At 44.1% G+C, this 19,360-nt stretch overlaps 1 non-coding gene across 1 annotated transcript; it reads right to left on the bottom strand.

Moving 5' to 3' along the window:
- Positions 1-19,157: 19,157 nt before the first annotated feature.
- Trnat-ugu (transfer RNA threonine (anticodon UGU)) lies at positions 19,158-19,232 on the bottom strand. Its single transcript has one exon. It is a non-coding gene; the product is annotated as a tRNA-Thr (tRNA).
- Positions 19,233-19,360: the final 128 nt, after the last annotated feature.

Raw genomic sequence — 19,360 nt, 5'->3', positions numbered from 1 at the left:
GACGTGGAACCTCTTCCAGAGGAAAACAACGTAGACCTTTTAATCGAACTGATCAACTCCATTCTTTTTTTTTTCGCGAACTATCGAAGAACACGACACACCATCTATTAAAGTTAAGATGTATATTGTGATTCACTATTGTAGTCATATTAATCGTTTTCCATAATTATTCAAAAAGATAAAAGTTATAGAAAAATGCTTTTGTTTACGAAATGTTAACTGAGTGTATCTCTTCGGTTATGAAACATCAATTATATCCGCCTACTCTGCCATGGCCGATTTCTCCACCCGCCCCAACTTGGAGTACCGCTTATGTTCTGTGATCCTGATGTGGATTGATCGTGCAGTCATTCCAACGTAGACTTTTCCGCACGTACGTGGTATACGATATATTCCCAGCTATGCAGGTGGGTCCTTTGTCGATCTGAGACACGCGCTGTGTGAGACCGACCACCTTGAAAAAGTCTCCGACAAAGAAGTTCTTGCTGTAGGGAAGAGCCATCACACCCACTTGGGCTGGCTCTGAGCACTATGGGACTTAACATCTTAGGTCATCAGTCCCCTAGAACTTAGAACTACTTAAACCTAACTAACCTAAGGGCATCACACACATCCATGCCCGAGGCAGGATTCGAACCTGCGACCGTAGCAGTCCCGCGGCTCCGGACTGCAGCGCCCAGAACCGCACGGCCACCACGGCCGGCCACACCCACTTGTTCGGAGAAGCTATAGAAATACACAAACATGAGAACAGCTTCAACAAGAAGGAATAAAGCCTCAGAATTAGCGTATCCTGGATTCTCGTGCTACAACGGGTGACCGTTGCAGAAAGCAAGAGGAGAACCGCACCGGAAATGACCACGAAAAAGCCCTTGGACGTTGGTGCACCAGGTCCATCTAATCTGCGGCCGCAAGCTCAACTCCAGTCCACCACCAACAATGAAGAGTGAAGCTCTGACAATACCAACCACTCTTGTTGGCGTAACGTTAGAAAAATCATCAAACTAACGTCGGCTGAAGAATCCAATAGGCAGTTTATCAATCATTCCCATTTGCACATTCAATGAAACAGTAAACAGTCTCGAAAACAGATGTAAGATGAACAGGGTTCTCAAAACGTTTAGAAATCTGTCCTTGTAATTCTTTCAAGGCGACAATGAACTCTTCAGACCTTGTGTTTTCCTTAAAACTAATGAGCTTCGGAAAATGGATGATGTTTCTTGTCAAACTTTGTGTCTTCGACAATGCGATTTTCTTTTTAAATGCATCCCCCATCAAACGTCTTAGTACAGTGTTTTACATGTAATATTTTACTATGTGCAGTGGGCAGTCAGTCCACTTAAAATGCGATGTCTGCAATCTATTCCAGATGTTCTAATTCTCGTTACTCCTTTCCATTTTTCTTCATAAACTCAGAAATGGCGGGTTTAAAATCTAAAAATCTTTCGAGCGTACCCCTTGACTTAACCAACGTACTTTGCAGTGATATACAACGTCTCAGTACTCTTCGTTCAATTCTATCAGAAGTTGTAGCAGCTGAAAGTGGAATAATGCGTGCAACTTCTAAAAGTTTTGTGTTCGTATCATCAATTTCGTCACATGCTACATAGCTGCAAATTTAGTATGGAGTGCTTCTTGATGTACTGAGCCGTCAATCCCGTGCGTCGATCGTTGTAATTTTTTGCTCTTTCATCATCAACTAAATCTTCGAATTCCTTCTGCGTGGTGTTTTAATCTCGTTCCATAGCAAATCTGCGGTAGACTCTTGCATAGGAGATAACAGCAACCAGCCACTTTTTACAATGGTTTTTATTTACTTAAATAGCGTCGTTACCGGTTTCGAACATTACAGGTTCATCTTCAGACGGCGCAAATGATGAACTTTCCTTGGGCTCAGAATGTCGGTTTTCGACAAAATAGCAGATTATCAGAATGCATTTATTTCTAGTTGTACCCCTCATGCCAAGGGTGCTGTCTTGCAACCGAGAGAAAATGAGAAGTGTTATTCAATTATTGTTGACCAAATCCTGATTCAAGTCACACTGAACAATCAACATATATCCTGCATTATATTTACTTCAAGAAAGAAATTGATAAATATGAAACAGATGAACGGCTTTTGGAGTTCGTAAAATCTAACAAGAAAACGAGGCTTCCTATTGCATATTTAGTTTGATCAACACTTTCGAAACACTCAGTTCCTATCAGTGAATGCCGGGGACAAGGTTCTGATAGCGGAAGTAATGTTGGAGGGTCTTACAGAGCAGCTCAGACACATTTTCTTCGAGAAATCCTCTTCCAAAATTTGTGTGTGCGCCTGCCATACTTTTATCGGATTGATCCAACTTCTTTACAAGCTGTTCAGCAGTAGTCCACAATTCTGGGAATTTCTGAAACAGTATACTGAAAGTTCTTTGTATAATGCGTGTGATGCCCGTTGGAGTATTCAGGTAGTCGCTGCAATACCAGTTTCAGCTCACTTGGATAACATTGCCATTGCTATTGAAACTGTCAGTAAGTTAAATTTGTCAGTTGAAAGCCGGCTGGGGTGGCCGAGCGGTTCTAGGCGCTACAGTCTGGAACCGCGTGACCGCTACGGTCGCAGGTTCGAAGCCTGCCTCGGGCATGGATGTGTGTGATGTCCTTAGGTTAGTTAGGTTTAAGTAGTTCTAAGTTCTAGGGGACTGATGACCTCAGAAGTTAAGTCCCATGGTGCTCAGAGCCATTTGAACCATTTGTCAGTTGAAACACATTTTGTAGTAAGGGTGCCTTGGTTGTGTGAAATCATTCAAGTGTTCAGTTTAGCTAAAGCTGTTAGTACCAATTGACTACAGAGGTAAATTTCTACATGTTCGAAATACTACAAGTGATGTTAAAGCAAGACACTTTGAGAGATAATTAAATAACTTAAAATGTCTTCGCGAAAATTGGAACGTCATTATCTCTGACCTAAGTTGGTGCCAGCGCAATTAAAGTCGACTCTGAATTTCCAGAGGTGCGCATTAATGAGCGGAAATCATTTCATGAGGAAACCAGGAGTGAAGTGACAAATGTGACTTTAGGAAATTTATTCAAGGTAAATATATTTTATGTTATTATTGACAATGTAGAGTCTAGTTTGAAAATCGGATATGAAATTATGAAGATTTTTAGATGAAACATTTGGTTTTTATTGAAATACTCGAAGATGACTGACGATCACGTCGCTGAACAATTCGAGTTATTTATCGAAGAATACCATAATGATGCCACAACAGATTTAGAAGAAGAAATTAAATATTTGAAAAATATTGCTTTGGAACAATTAACCACTAGAACAAGATGCACGAGCTTAAAATATAAGTCGCGCGGGATTAGCCTAGCGGTCTCAGGCGCTGCAGTCATGGGCTGTGCGGCTGGTCCCGGCGGAGGGTTCGAGTCCTCCCTCGGGCATGGTTGTGTGTGTTTGTCCTTAGGATAATTTAGGTTAAGTAGTGCGTAAACTTAGGGACTGATGACGTTAGCAGTTAAGTCCCATAAGATTTCACACACTTTTTTTTAATTTAAGGCTTATTTGCGAAGGTATGTGTAGTTTTGTGCATCTTTTACAATCTTCCTGTGATTGTAGCTGAAGCAAAAAGGTTTTTCAGCACTCTGGGTAGTGCTAAAAACTGTCTCGATCAACTAAGCATTAACAACGTCTGACAGTTTCGTGGACTTTGGCAACTAAATGTAATTTGGCAAGACATCTAGACTTTGATGCTGCGATTCAAAATTTGCTGAACAAACGGCTCACAAAGCAACGTATACGCAAGGGCATTGCACGACCAACTGCCGTTCACGTGCGAGCGATCTGATGTCTGCTTCCTGAAACGTATGGGCACGCCAGGGAACGGTCAGGGACAGAGTGCTCCATAACGCAGCATTACTGGCACCAGTCATTTCGTCAGTGTGCCGATCCGTATAATACTTAGCATTTTGTTTTAAAGCGAAGTAAAAGTAAATTAAAGCAATTTAAAAAATAAAATTAAATGGAGCGTACTTACATTTTACAATAATTCATTACTGACTAGCATCTAAAGATGAACTTGGAAGTTTTTCAGTTGTGTCAGTTATCTCCCTTGACGTGTAGGTCATGGCTAACCTATCATCCAGTTCCCTGGCTATGGTGGTCTTTGGCTCCTGATAACAGTCTTCGTCACTACTTTTCAAACCAATTTATTAGTATTCTTTCTGTCTCCTACTACATGAAAGCATCATTCATTATTCCTACGATTCGCATGTTAGGTCTTTCAAAGGCAGAGTGGAAAACAGGAGGTGTGAATAGCGACTTTTTGTTTTACTTCATTCAAAATGATGTTGACTGTAATATAACTTTATGTCATAACCTTATGTGGAGTACATGCAGATGAATCTTGTCATGAAGCAGATATTTTTTCCGAAGTTATTCAACAACAATGTGTATAATAATAGCTATTAACAGTTTTCTGCCGAGCGGTCTAAGGCGTTGCAGTTATGGGCTGTGCGGCTAGTCCCGGCGGAGGTTCGAGTCCTCCCTCAGGCATGGGTGTGTGTGTGTGTTTGCCCTTAGGATAATTTAGGTGAAGTAGTATGTAAGCTTAGGGACTGATGACCTTAGCAGCTAAGTCCCATAAGATTTCACACACATTTTTTAACAATTTTCTGAAATAAGAGAGGGCATGAAATTAAACATTGTCCTTAACTAACAGTAATGCGTCGTTTTGAACTTGCATGGGATGTAAAAAAGTGTATATTGTAATAAAAGTTCTGCCAGGACTGCACTGCAAAATGAGAGAGAAATTTACAGCATGATCTTAGCAAAGGCAAATCACGCAGGTGTGCTGCCAACTGATTTCTTTCTATGAAACTATTATAATTAAATACAATGAAAATGGCAAATATACATTTATAAATGTTATTTAAATTCGTAACTACTGCAATTCACCCTAATTTTGATTTAAAATGTGTATGGAAATCAGAAATGAGATTCTAGAAAGTATGCTCGGAAAAAATTACGTATTGGAAGCATCAAATTTAATTTTTCAGTGTCAGTTCTGTAATTAGGAAGACCCGCCACGGTAGGCGAGAGCGCTAAAGCGTTGCTTCTTGTGCTCAGGTAGGCGAGCTGGCCCCGGATCGACTCCGCTCGGCGGGCTAACGATGAGGGCCGGTGTGCTGGCCAACCTGGATGTGGTTTTTAGGTGGTTTTCCACATCCTGCTAGGTGAATACCGGGCTGGTCCCCACGTTCCGCCTCAGTTACACGACTCGCAGACATCTGAAGCACGTTCGCACTATTCCATGGCTTACACTAGACACAGACAGCTGGGGTACACTGATTCCGCCCCGGGGGGTATGGGTTGGCGACAGGAAGGGCATTCGGCCACCCCTTAACATTAAGGTGCCACGTCCATTTGACCGTAACAGCAGACCCTGCAAGATGGGATTAATGCTTGGAAAGAGAGAGAGAGTTCTGTAATTAGGAAGCCTGTCCCTCCTCACTTTTGTAGAAAAATAACGTTATATTTTTATACCTGGAACTAAATAAACAAATTTCAGAGAATATATTGTGGCCCATACTAACAAGCTGCCTGTGTTGGTGCATAAGTTCGTAGCGTTTTTCAGTAAGTTAATAAATACAGCAGATACACATAAAAGAGAAATAAACACAAGAGATACATGTGACAGAGACTTTAGTCATCAATAATACACTAAAGAGCCAAAGAAACTGATACACTTGCCTAATATTGTGTAGAGCCCCCGCGAGCACGTAGAAGTGCCGCAGCACGGCGTGGCATGGACTCGAATAATGTCTGAAGTAGTGCTGGAGGGAATTGACACCATGAAACCTGCAGGGCTGTCCATAAACCCGTAAGTGTACGAGGGGGTGGAAATCTTTTGTGAACAGCACATTGCAAGGCATCCCGGATATGCTCAATAATGTTTGTGTCTGGGGAGTTTGGTGGCCAGCGGAAGTGTAAACTCAGGACAGCTTTCCTGGAGCCACACTGCAGCAATTCTAGACGTTTGGTTTGTTTCATTGTCCTGCTGAAATTGCCCGAGTCCGCCGTAATGCACAGTGGACATGAATGGATGCAGGTAATCAGCAGGATGCTTACGTACGTGTCACCTGTCATAGTCGTATCTAGACGTATGAGGAGCCCCATATCACTCCAATTGCATACGCCCCACACCATTACAGAGCCTCCAGTAGCTTTAACAATCCCCTACTGACATGTAGGTTTCATGGATTCATGAGATTGTCTCCATACCCATACACGTCCATCCGCTCAATACAATTTGAAACGAGAGTCGTCCGACTAGGCAACATGTTTCTAGTCATCAACAGTCCAATGTCGGTGTTGACAGGTCCAGGCGAGGCGTAAACCTTTGTGTCGTGCAGTGCACAAGAGTGTGCCTTCGGCTCCGAAACTCCATATCTATGATGTTTCGTTGAATGGTTCGCACGTTGACACTTGTCGATGGTCCAGCATTGAAATCTGCAGCAATTTGCGGAAGGGTTGCACTTCTTTCACGTGAAACGATTCTCTTCAGTCGTCGCTGGTCCCGTTCTTGCAGAATCTTTTTTCCGGCCGCAGCGATGTCGAAGATAAGATATTTTTCCAGATTCCTGATATTCACAGTACATTCATGAAATGGTTGTACGGGGAAATCCCCACTTCATCGCTACCTCGGAGATGCTGTGTCCCATCGCTCGTACGCCGACTATAACACCACGCCGAAGCTCACTTAAATCTTGATAACCTGCCATTGTAGCAGCAGTAACCGAACTAACAATTGTGCAAGTCACTTGTTGTCTTATATAGGCGTTACCAACCGCAGTGCGGTATTCTGCCTGTTTACGTATCTCTGTAATTGAATACGCATGCGGCATGCCTAAACCAGTTTCCTTGGCGCTTCAGTATAGATTCGTAGATTTAGAAGAAGCTTTTAACAATGTTAAATGGACTCTAGTTTTTGAATTTATAAGGTAAGGGGGATAAAATAAAGAGTATGACAGGTTATGTACGACTTTTACAGAAACCAGACTCTAGCTTTAAGAGTCGAAGAGTATGAAAAGGAATGAGTAGTTGTGGCGGGAATGTGACACAGCTATAGCCTCTTCCCAACGTTATCCGATCTCTATACTGAGCAAGAATTAAAGGAAAGTAAAAAACTGGAAAAGGAATTAAAGGTCAGGAAGAAGAAATGAAAATTTTTGGGTTTTCCTGTCACATTGTGCGAGTGTCGCTCAATAAGTAATGCAACACTTCTTTTCGCGGTCAAATTCGGTTGAAAAAATTCGGAATTTGTCGTGAGACATCGTGAAACATTCCCTCTTATGCCCTGTAGTTTCATGAAATTCCGACAGGTAGCGGCGCTATACGTAACCTTCAAAATGGAGTCTGTAACAGAGGTGCGTGCCAAGCAGAGAGCTATCATTGAGTTTCCTTTGGTGGAGAACCAGAGCATCGCAGATATTCAGAATGCCTGCGGAGACCTGGCAGTGGACAAAAGCACGGTGAGTCGTTGGGCGAGGCGCCTGTCATCATCAACAACATCATCACGCCTGTCATCGCATCGCAACGCAAACTTGTCCGATCTACCGCGTGCTGGCCGGCCGCACGCAGCTGTGACACCTTCAATGTTCGAACGCCGCCACAAGAATGCAAGCGAACTTCTCCTTCTCCACGACAACGCAAGGCCTCACACAAGGCTGCGCACCTGAAGGGATCTCACAAAGCTTTGCGGGACTACTCGTCCTCATCCACCTTACAGCCCGGGTATCGCACCTTCCGACTTCCATCTGTCTGGCCCAATGAAGAATGCACTCCGTGGGAAGCAGTACACGGATGATGGGGAAGTTATTGATGAAGCAAGACATTGGCCCCGACATCGACCAGTAAAGTGGTACCATGTGGCCATAAAAGTCCTCCCAGTAAGGTGGCGTAATGCCGTCGAATAGAGCGGAGAATAATATTGAAAAATAGGGCTTTGTAGCCAAAAGAGTGGGGGAATAATGTCGTTTATTGTAATCTTGAATAAAACGAACGTACTTTCAGAAAAAAAATTGCTGCATTACTTACTGAAATCTCTCGTAGGCCTAAACCTCTCAGAGATGGCAAAGGACTTGGAAGATCAGTTCAACAGTATGGATAATGTCTTGAACAGAAACTATAAGCTGCACACAAAAAATGTAACTAAAAGGTAATGCAATGCAGTCGAATTAAATCAGGCTGTCTTGAAGGAATCGGATTAAGAAATGAGACACTAAAAGTGTAGTGGGTGAGATTTGTCCTATGGGCAACAAAATAGCTGGCGATGGTCGAAACAGAGAGAATATAAAATGCAGAATTCTAACACCAAGAAAAGAATTTCTGTAAAAGACAAACTTGTGCACATACAATGTAAATTTAAACGTGATGAAGTCCTTTCCAAAGGTATTTACCTAAGTTGCAACCTTCTACATACGTGAAATGTGGATGATGAACAGTTCAGACTGGAAGAGAACGGAAGGTTTTGGAATGCACTGCTGCAGAAGAATGTTGAAGATTATATTGGCAGCTCGGTTAACTAACGACAAGGTATTGATTCGAAATGGGGAGAAAAGTAATCTATGCCACAACTTGACTAAGAGAACGGTTTGGTTGGTAGGACACATCCTTAGGTAACAAAGAGTCATCGGTTTGCTGGTAATGGAGGGAACAAGTGCGGGGGATAAAAATTGTAAAGACAGAGCAGGGCCTGCGGGTGGATGTAGGCTGCAACTGGCAACTTGTCAGCAGAGGCGCACAAAGCGACACAAAGGGTTGTGGACGCAGCAGCTGGTTCCATTTGGCTCACGAGGAGGTTCGAAAATGGAGCGGGATAAACCGGCACGTAGCATCATTTACTGTGATGTGGAATCATTTAAAAAAAGATAAGGGAAAACCGTTGACAATGCCAGTGTTAAAAAGTGGGCAAACGAATAACTGAAATAATTTCTTCAGTGAATTCCTTGCAGGCAATGACAAGCAGTTCGAAATTTGTTACTGAATGTCATTCGAGGTCTTTGAAAGAGAGGTACGCAATATCTCTGCAGTTTTTGGCAACTCTTTCTTTCTTAATGACTATCTGTTTTAAATAACCAAGCAAAGCAAACCGATGATAACGTCAGAAAAATCATTAAACAAACGTCGGCCGAAGAACGCGAGACAGAAGTCGAAAGGCAAAGTTTGCCAGCAAGCGCCATGAAAACCTTAACAATTGTTTATAAGAGGAAGTGTTGCACCATGAGGTATCACATTTTATAGAGACACTAATTACGTAACGGCTATTAAATGAATACATATTCGTTCCATTAGAAACTAATATCGTGCATCGACACCAGTATGTAGTGTGGCTCCCACAGCCAGGAATGCACGCTTTTATTCGTTGTGGCACGGAAGCAAACTGTTGAGCACTGTTTCGTCAGCAATGGTAAGGAGAGGTAGGCTACAGAGAGGCAGCTGTCGTAGGAAAGTTGGACAGGAGCAGATGTGATTAACGAACAAGTTAACATAAGATTTACTTAAGTTGTATTTCTCCAAGCTTACGAAGATTAATTACAAGAAACAGAGTCCAGCTCTTAGTCTCAACAAGAAAGAGACTTTCTGAACAAAAGCACGACCTATGGCGTTGAAACTACGACTTGGCGGCGGCTGCGTAGCTTCACGTAGTGAAGTGGCTCTGAGTGCAAGTGGGCGAATAGCTACTGCCGGCCGTCCTATATTGCTCATAGTACAGAGCCGCTGGAGGCGTAGCTCAGCAGGATTGTACCATTGGGTCCCCCAGATCCCGCACAACCGCTATTGATGTCAGATGGAAACTTGCATTTCCGTTGCCAACTGTGACACCCGTGGGGTGGTACGGATATGTGATACCACACAAACGACCTCCCACTCTCATTCTTGCCACACTTCAAACACATGCTACATGACCTCATGAAGACTGCTGACTGGAGGTTGGTATGACATTCTGTCTTCCCATCGCACCCCAGAAATGGTGACAAATTAGAAGATTTGGCAGTTCAGTCAAATATCTGTACATTCCTCAAAGCGTTTGTGGTGTGAACTGCAGTCTGTGGTATTGCATTATCCTGCTGAAATATGCCATGTACTACTCTGGTCATGAAGTATGGCAATAGGGTTTGGAATTCCTGCCACAGTCTTATGAGCGCTCAGCCTTCCTTCGACAATTACCAAAACAGTCCTGTTATTACATCCATTAGCTCCACATGCAATGATTTGAAGCATCTTGAGTAACAATCGCGTGGGTGCTCTTGTAAATAATTTATTTAATAAGTGACTTCAAAACCTAGGACCCACATCATCAGGTTGAATTGTTAAATTAGTAAACAGGTTCGCTGCAATTGTGGGCCAATTATAGATTCGATCAATAGTGGGAAATAGAACAAATTATTTATGTGGTGAATCACAACATTAAAGTTGCCAGTCGGTCGAGTAGGTTGCGCTTTTCCTGATGTGGTTGGCACCAGCTATTTCCAGGCAGATTGTAACACGATTAGGGTCCAGTTCGTTTATTGTCCTTCGGTTATACGCCCACGGGAAGTATATCAGGACGATAGTGTTGGGCCGGCCGCTGTGGCCGAGCGGTTCTAGACGCTTCCGTCCGGAACCGCGCTGTTGCTACGGTCGCCGGTTCGAGTCCTGCCTCGAGCATGAATGTGTGTGATGTCCTTGGGTTAGTCAGGCTTAAGTAGTTCTAAGTCTAGGGGACTGATGACCTCAGATGTTAAGTCTCATAGTGCTTACAGTCATTTGAACAATTTTTTGATAGTGTTGGTTGCAGTGGTAGTATGTTGCCTCTTCTGTTGCTAAGATGGTGACATCGTTCCTTGCCTCTATCAGGATGTGCAAGATTCTGCCACTCGCGATTCCCGTTCGACAACCCCATGCCATGTGTTTCGAGTTTAGGTTCCCTCCAATAATCACTCTCTGACCTAAACCTAATAGCGCTTCTACATCTTTTTTTGTTTATTTGGCCTTTGAGTATGTACTCAATTTAGCCATCGGCAACACATAGTGCCAATGTACACATTATTGAAGAAACAAATACAGAAATGCATATATACAAGAATAAAATCTTAACTGTTACAGTTTTGTACATAATGTTTTAAAAACTGAATTGAATTGAATTGGAAAATAATTAAAAGTGTCTTGGCTTACAATTCACACCAATTCTGAAATATCTTCATCAGCAAGACATATTTATAATTTACGTACACCATTAAAACCTACTGATTGTAACGAGTACTCTTGATGAAGTTAACTATCACTTTAAATAGACGAACGTCTTTAGTACACAAAAGAGAAGAAGCTGATTGCGGAAGATGGTAGCCCATACTCAGCAATGTCTTCAGAAAGACCAACCGTTCACGGTCAAATTTGGGGCACATAAATAAGATGTGGTTGACATCAGCTTCCGACTCAGGATCACACTCACATGCTGGTGCACTGTAGACGTTGATCTGATGTAAATGTTGTGGGAAAGAGGCATGATTGAAGCGGAGTATTATGATGGTAGAAATCGCGGATCGGTCCAGATGTGTCCTCATGAACCGCGGCTGTGAAGGAATCCAAGGTTGTAGCACTGTGTAATAACAGCCTTTTGTCTGTTGAGAAACGTTCCACATTTCCTGCCATTGTTGTCTTGCGTGATCCTTGACTTCACGTAAGTAGTCTGTATAAGGAAGGTGCAGATCCAGGACGGTGCCTAAGGTTGCCGCTTGTTTGGCTAATGCATCAACTTCATCATTGTAGAGGATACCAGAGCGGGAAGGTACCCACAACAAATGGATCATCTACTGGGGAAATGGCCCCACAGGGAGATTGACAGGCTGCCACTAGTATGACAGTCGTCCTGTTTACTTCTATTTCTGTCCCAGTGGCCTCGATTCTCCCTACTGGGGGAATGTCTATGAACTGCTCTCTACGAACGACCTGGCCCAACCGCCCGACTGCGAGCTACTACAACTACTACTTCTGCCGACACGGCTCTCTGGTCTGCGATTCTATTGAAGTTATGGGGTAACCTATTTTTAACTAGTACTAGCGTCCATCCTTTGGGACAGTTTACCCTATAGTTTGTATACATATTGTAGCTTCTAATTCTAAGGTTGTTGCGGGGCTTAAGGTGAGTCTCTCCTATTAGCCCGATGTCAACCCCATGGTGATCTAAGAAAGTTCTAGGGAGTATTTCTGGTGTAAGATGCCATCGGCATTCCAGTTTATTATGGCAAGGGAGTCCTTAAGATTAGGGTCCATTACAGAATGACATCACTGCTGAGGCAATAATCGAGAATTTCGACAGGTTGTCTGGGGCAGTCAGTAGCTGCTCCACTGTAGTTTTCACCGTGGTGACTATTTTGCTGATGTTGAAGTTGCCTAGCAGAGGGGCAATGTCGTGAAAGTGGTTGAGCTTTGCCGCTCCATCTGGTTGCGTGATTGTGCGTTCTGTCTGCTGGGGAGGGGGGGGGGGGGGAGGGGAATAGCGGGCAGCGGCGGGTTGGGCAGCAGATTGCCCTGCAGATGCCACTTGTTGTACTGATATCTGTTTCTCAGCAGCGGATAGTTATGCACAACCCACCCACAAAGCGCCGAGTAAACCGACTGCAACGAGAAATAAGGGTAGCAGTAGAAAAACACAAGAACCAAGTTTGGGCAGATAATATAGCGCTGCTACAGATAAGACCAATCAGCCTGAAAGATGACGAAGTCTCTACTAAGGAAGAGACAGAAGTTACCCCCACGACACGTGGGCAACAATATTGTCAGCGAACTGACGCCAAAGCTAATGCCCTGACATACGCATTCGCAAAAAATTTCTCGCCGATAAACGACCCTTCCTACGCAGCCCACATTCGCCTAGTTAAGGAGTGCCTTCCAAGATTCCTCGCCGGCCGAGCTGAAGATGACCACATCCAACCGATTTCCACAGCAGAAGTAACAAAACAGCTCGAAGAACTAAATCGAAAAAAACAGGAGGGCCAGACCTCCTAACAAATGAGCTGCTGAAGCAGCTACCACCCACCGCAGCACCACTAATAGCGGCGGCTTTCAATGGGATCTTGGCAACAGGTGACTTCCCCCTCACATGGAAACATGCTGAAGTCGTCGCCATACCGAAGGCAGGAAAGGACCCTCGATCGCCAACAAGCTACAGACCAATCAGTCTCTTACCTGCTATATCAAAACTCTTTGAACGTCTGTACATAAAGAGACTTCAGCAGCATGTGGAAGCAGAACACCTGATACCAGACGTCCAGTTCGGCTTTCGCCGAGGCCACTCCACCACCCAGCAGCTGTTACGCCTAGTTGAGGAAGCATTCGGCGCCATGGAAAGGAAGGAATTCTTCGGGGCTGTATTTCTGGATGTCTCACGCGCCTTTGATTGCGTGTGGCACGAGGGCCTCCTGTATAAACTTCTAGATAGGGGGTCCCCGTGTCACATGCGACACTCCTGAAAAGCTACCTCGAAAACAGGACATTTCATGTCAGCACTCAAGATGGTACATCGTCCACCAGACTCATCATAGCGGGAGTACCTCAGGGCAGTGTATTGGGACCACTGTTATACACACTGTACACATCTAACCTGCCAGAACACACCTGTCTCTATATGCCGATGACACGGCCATCTACTCCCGACGTATGAATGCTGCACACCTCCACGCAAGACTGCAACAAGCGTGTAATACGCTGAGCGAATCGGCGACGAATTGGCGATTGTCCTTCAATGCCACGAAGACGCAGGCAATAGCTATTTGCAGAAGACGTTTTCCACCTAACATCCAGCCCATCGAGATAAGGGGCACTCCAGTCCCAAACAGCGAAATACCTGGGTGTGACCCTCGACAGGCGTCTGACATGGCGTCCCCATACAGAGAACATCCGAGAGAAAGCCAGGAGAAGATTGGTAGTGCTTTACTCACTACTAAATCCATCATCGACACTACCATCAAGACTGGGGGTGATATTGTACCTTACATTGGTGCAGCCAATCCTAGACTACGCTGCTGTTGTGTGACTCAATGCTGCTCCAACCCACATACAATGACTACAAAAGATTTCAAAACCGTGCTCTGAAAAGGGCACTCCACCTGCCACACCAGTTCCCAACGAACGAGCTTCACCAGCTCGCAGGGATCCCCTACCTGAGGGACCGATTCAGAACCACTGCCGAAGCCTTCTACAAAAGAACACAAAACTCACAAAACAACCTTGTAAGAGAACTTGGACACAGGGTCCACTACCAGGTCTCCACCAGATGACCAGACGACCTACGAGAATAACAAGACCATACACCTCGTGTATATATATTTTAAAAATAAATAAATAAATAAAATAAAAAGTGTATGAATGTGTGTGAATGTGTTTACCGTAAGATGTATAAATGTGTGCAATGTATATATCGTGTGAATGTGTGAGCGAATGGAAAAAAAAAATCCAGCCAGTGTCTTGAAATCATTTCAATGTAGGAAAAAAATAAGCCCACCAAAAAGCCAATGTTTTATTTCCAATATATGTTATTATTGAAGGCGTAGCCGCAAGGCTTGTACTTCTATCTTTCAGACTGGGCAAACCAAGATGCCCCAACAACTCCTGCAGCGTGGATAGTTTTGCGCATTACTAGCAGGGGCTGGTTTGGGTGCAGCATCCGCTTTCGGTCTCTGTTTGGCTGCATGGACTTTGCCATTTCGATCAAGGATGGACATTGTAACTGGCTGTGTGCGTTCCTTTGCAGTTCACGCACGTAGGAGGGTCTGCTGTTGCTTTCAGGCAAAGGCTGTTGAGATGGTTGCCGCCGCGTTTTACACAGCGGGGGTCTGAGTGGCAGTTTCGTGAACTGTGGTTGAACCTTTGGCACCAGAAGCATTGGTTCGGGCCGTTTCTTTTTCTGTATGATTCCACGGTTACCTTATGGTACAGGAGGTGTGTGACTTTGTAGACATCTGCAAAATTGTCGTCCTTGACGATGTTTGCGATGAATACAGGTGTTCTAAATTTGTTCTCTGATTTGACTTTTTCCGCTGCCTTGGCTTCGTGCATCTTGACGACGACCTGGACGTTGAATCCTAATTCTTTTAGTTCTTGCTGGATGTCTGCCTCTTTGCCACGGGAGGAAGCTTTTTGATCTCTACCTTGAGGATTTTGTTGGTCTCGAGATCATAGGTGTGATGTTGCATGCCTCTGTTTTCCATGCTTTTCAGTACAAATCTAAAGTCCTCTGGGTTGTATAGCTGGTATTTCACTGTGTCACCTCTGTAAATGCACACTACTTTGCCCTTTAGGGACGGCTTGATGTCTTTAAGGAACTTTAGATATCCCTCAGTTTGGTAGCTTTTAATTGGGGGAATGCGCGTGATCTGCTTTTTGCTTTGTGCTGCCCCTTAAGGGGGAGCATCAGCGGCATCTAGTGTGAGTCCTGCGAATTTGTTGGATGTAGTCACGGAATAATCCATGTTGATATCCTCCGTGTCGGAAAGAGGCAGGAGCAAGGCTGCTTCTTCTTCGGTATTGACCTGGCAGATGATTCCTGTGATGGTAGCCCAGAGGCTGCCACAGCTGGGTAGAGTGGGAAACTGCTGAGGAGCAGTTTGGTTAGACGTCAGGTGAGAGGCAAGTCCGCCAGACACCACGTCGGGAACGTCATATGCACCTTGGTTAACACCGCAGCAGCATCACTGACATGTGTGAAGCGGTCGTTATATGCTCCGTTACCTGCAATGCCGAACTAGGGACCGACCACAGACAAACATTACGTGTCTGTGGAACCGGTAACATTGTGTATTATCTGTGACACACGACACCACATAATTATTAGGGCTCGACGAGTTGCTTGCGAAATACAACCAGAAATTATTCAGAGAAGGAGAATAAAGTTCGAGAAGTTATCTGTGAACATTTCTATGGACCGTGGGCTTTTCAAACAATGACAGCCTACATCTGTGAATCACAAAAAGAATTAATCATAAATTAAACAAGTAAACAGTACAATTTATCCTGTATAAATGCTAGTTTCTATTTATTCATCTGCTGTAACTACAGTTGTAAATGAAATAAAACAATTATGCCAATTGAAAGCTTTCGTGATCTCGTGTTTGTACTGTGACAACTATTGCAAGAAAAATAAATACTGGACAGCTGACCTGATTTTATTTGTCACTACTGAGAATTGCTACAACTGGAGTACACATTTCTGTTTGCCGTCCTGACACCCTGATCTGTAGTTCCCGCTCCATTTGTGGTCAACGGGTACCAAAAGTTACCTGATCAATCCGAAACTTCATTTGTTCAAAGTGCGAGATGGTACTTTCATACACATCCTCCAGCTCACTTCTGCGTGTTTTGTCATTTGCCTGTGTTCAGCTCTTTGCTGAAATTCGTTCGGAGAGAACTGAACTACGCCGGTGTCGGTAAGAACTGACGTGTTTTGCGCAATACCGCCCTTAAGCGGCTATCATCCATTCAATATTTGTTGCGCAATACTGAGTACTGCGCAATAAAATCGACTGTCTGAGATCGTTACTGGCAGTTTGCACAGCACATGCCCCTTCAGTATATTGTGTAATATATTGCAAAGTGTAACGTTGATATTGCGCAAGACACGGCAGTTCCTGACGACGCCGAGAGAAATTCAATTCGCTCCGAACGAAATTTCGCGAAGACGTGAAAAAAAGTAAAGCCTAGTTTACACGACGACATTGGGTTGTGCCACTCGTTATGTGGAATGAGTTGCGCAATTGCTTTCATATTTGACTGTAGTCACGGCGAAACCAGTATACACTTCAGTTTCGTCGTTTTTTGGGTTCCTGAGTCGTGTCAGAAATGAAAGTTTTGGCAGCTGCACGTCACTTGAGTTGTGCTGGAGATAAAGCTTGTTGCGTGGAATCGCTGCATAAGAAAAAAAAAAAAATAAGAAACGTGTATCGATTCGTGACTGAATGAAGAAAAGACATCAGCTTGGTTGCTCAGCATCCTTGCTGAAATAATTTATAATGGAAGACCTAAGAAGTTCTTTTAATTATAATGTCACCAGAATTGTTCACGTTTCTTCTAAATAGAGTTAATTATGCGATAAGGCATAAAGATACTGTAACGCATGAACCACTGCCGCCAGAACTGAAATTACATGTCCGCAGCTCGTGGTCGTGCGGTAGCGTTCTCGCTTCCCACGCCCGGGTTCCCGGGTTCGATTCCCGGCGGGGTCAGGGATTTTCCCTGCCTCGTGATGACTGGGTGTTGTGTGATGTCCTTAGGTTAGTTAGGTTTAAGTAGTTCTAAGTTCTAGGGGACTGATGACCATAGATGTTAAGTCCCATAGTGCTCAGAGCCATTTGAACCATTTTTTTAAATTACATATCACATTGCGTGCATTACAATCGAGAACACTCAGCAGCTATAAGAAGCGGTTTTTGCTGCTGATGGCGCTTTTTCATTTACATCAATAATTATTAACATTAACAGTAACAGTTAGTTACATTGACAGCAGTAACTATTCGAAGCAGGCCACATTAGAAGAGAATGGTTTGCAAACTACTCTCTTGAAGATAGATCTGTTCAGTGGCAATATTTCAAAATTCAAATATACGTCAATGGGGAGCACTGTTGCGAAGTTTTAAATAGATAAATATTGAATAAAGAATGCAGCTTCTTAATTTCTGTAGCCTTCCCTCCTGTCAACAATACCCCTTTTCAACAAAAAAAAAAAAGAGGCGACCATCTCGAACGATGGGATTTTAGTCTTGTAGACGAGAGCATTTCCACAGCTAGAATTAAATTTGCTTGTATTTTTCTTAATTCAGTTGTATACAAAACCATCTGTGTTCTGATCACACAAAAGGGTCTCAGGAGCAGCAATATGTTGCTTTTTTTTGTAAAGCAGCATCACTGAAGTCCCACAAACACCTATGCAAAGCATAGATATCCAAAAAGCGAACATTATTCTCCATTCCCCACTTCATATTTCAGTTTGTCTACACTCTGCGAACACACATGACCTCAAAACCCATGCAACTAGTGTCGCCAAAGTTGGAACACGCCGGAAGTGTTTAGTTACACCCAAGAGTTGCACAGCCGCGCAGCGCGCATGGGCAATGCTTGGTAGCGCAGTTGCCTGCAACCTAGTGTCGTCATATAAACTAGGCTTAAGTGACACAAGTTCGGGACGTGAGCTGGAAGCTGTATACACTGAGAGAAAAAAAAAATCCCAACACCAAGAAGGTATTGTGCGAGATACATGTAAGTTGTTAGGCGTGTTTCTGCATCTGAATGATGATGTCTATTCAGATTTCGCGTTAGTCGCATTAGAGTGGCGTTAGTAGCGCCACTATGAGGATCCAAATCACGTTTGACTTAAATGCATGCCTTAACAGTCGACCGAGCGAGGTGGCGCAGTGGTTAGACACTGGACTCGCATTCGGGAGGACGACGGTTCAATCCCGGGTCCGGCCATCCTGATTTAGGTTTTCCGTGATTTCCCCATATCACTCCAGGCAAATGCCGGGATGGTTCCTCTGAAAGGGCACGGCCGACTTCCTTCCCTAATCCGATGAGACCGCTGACCACGCTGTCTGGTCTCCTTCCCCAAACAACCAACCAACCAACCAACCAACCTTAACAGTCGTGAGCGTTAGTTATCTTTGAGATTGAACGTGTTGAGGTAATGTTAGTCAAGAATGCCTCTCAGGCGACAAAGATGCAGTTATCAACAAGTCACTTAGTTTGAACGAGGTCGTTTAATGGGGTACGAGAAGCTGGATGTTCCTTCCGCGATACTGCAAAAAGATGTGGCAGGAATGTAGCCACTGTGTATGACTGCTGGCAGTGGTGCTCACGAGAATGTACGTTAGCAAGAAGAATGTGCTCAGGTGAGGGAATACCATGGTGGTCGGCATATGACTCTGGCTCTTCGACTGAGCAGCAGTTCGCACCTCAATGACACAACGAACTATTACAAAGCATATTTTTAACTATATATGACGGTAGTATCTGTTCCCGAAAGAACAGTTACCGTCGATGACCATGCAGCTTTGCTAGAAATGAAATGATAATTAAATTGACACCCTAGCTGCAAGCAGGCGTTGATACACTTCATTGGGGACCTGTTGAAAATGTGTGCCCCGACGGGGACTCGAACCCAGGATCTCCTGCTTACATGGCAGACGCTCTATCCATCTGAGCCACCGCGGGCACAGATGATAGTGCGTCTGCAGGGACTCATCCCTTGCACGTCCCCCGTGAGATCCACATTCCCAACATGTCCACAACACTACATTCGTAGTGCGCCTAATAGATGTTTGCCCATCATACTCACTACTC

This window comes from Schistocerca cancellata, chromosome 6, assembly GCF_023864275.1.
Source record: "Schistocerca cancellata isolate TAMUIC-IGC-003103 chromosome 6, iqSchCanc2.1, whole genome shotgun sequence".
NCBI classification, from domain to species: domain Eukaryota; kingdom Metazoa; phylum Arthropoda; class Insecta; order Orthoptera; family Acrididae; genus Schistocerca; species Schistocerca cancellata.
Note: the sequence above shows the minus strand (reverse complement) of the source record. Positions and strands in the feature narration are given on the sequence as shown.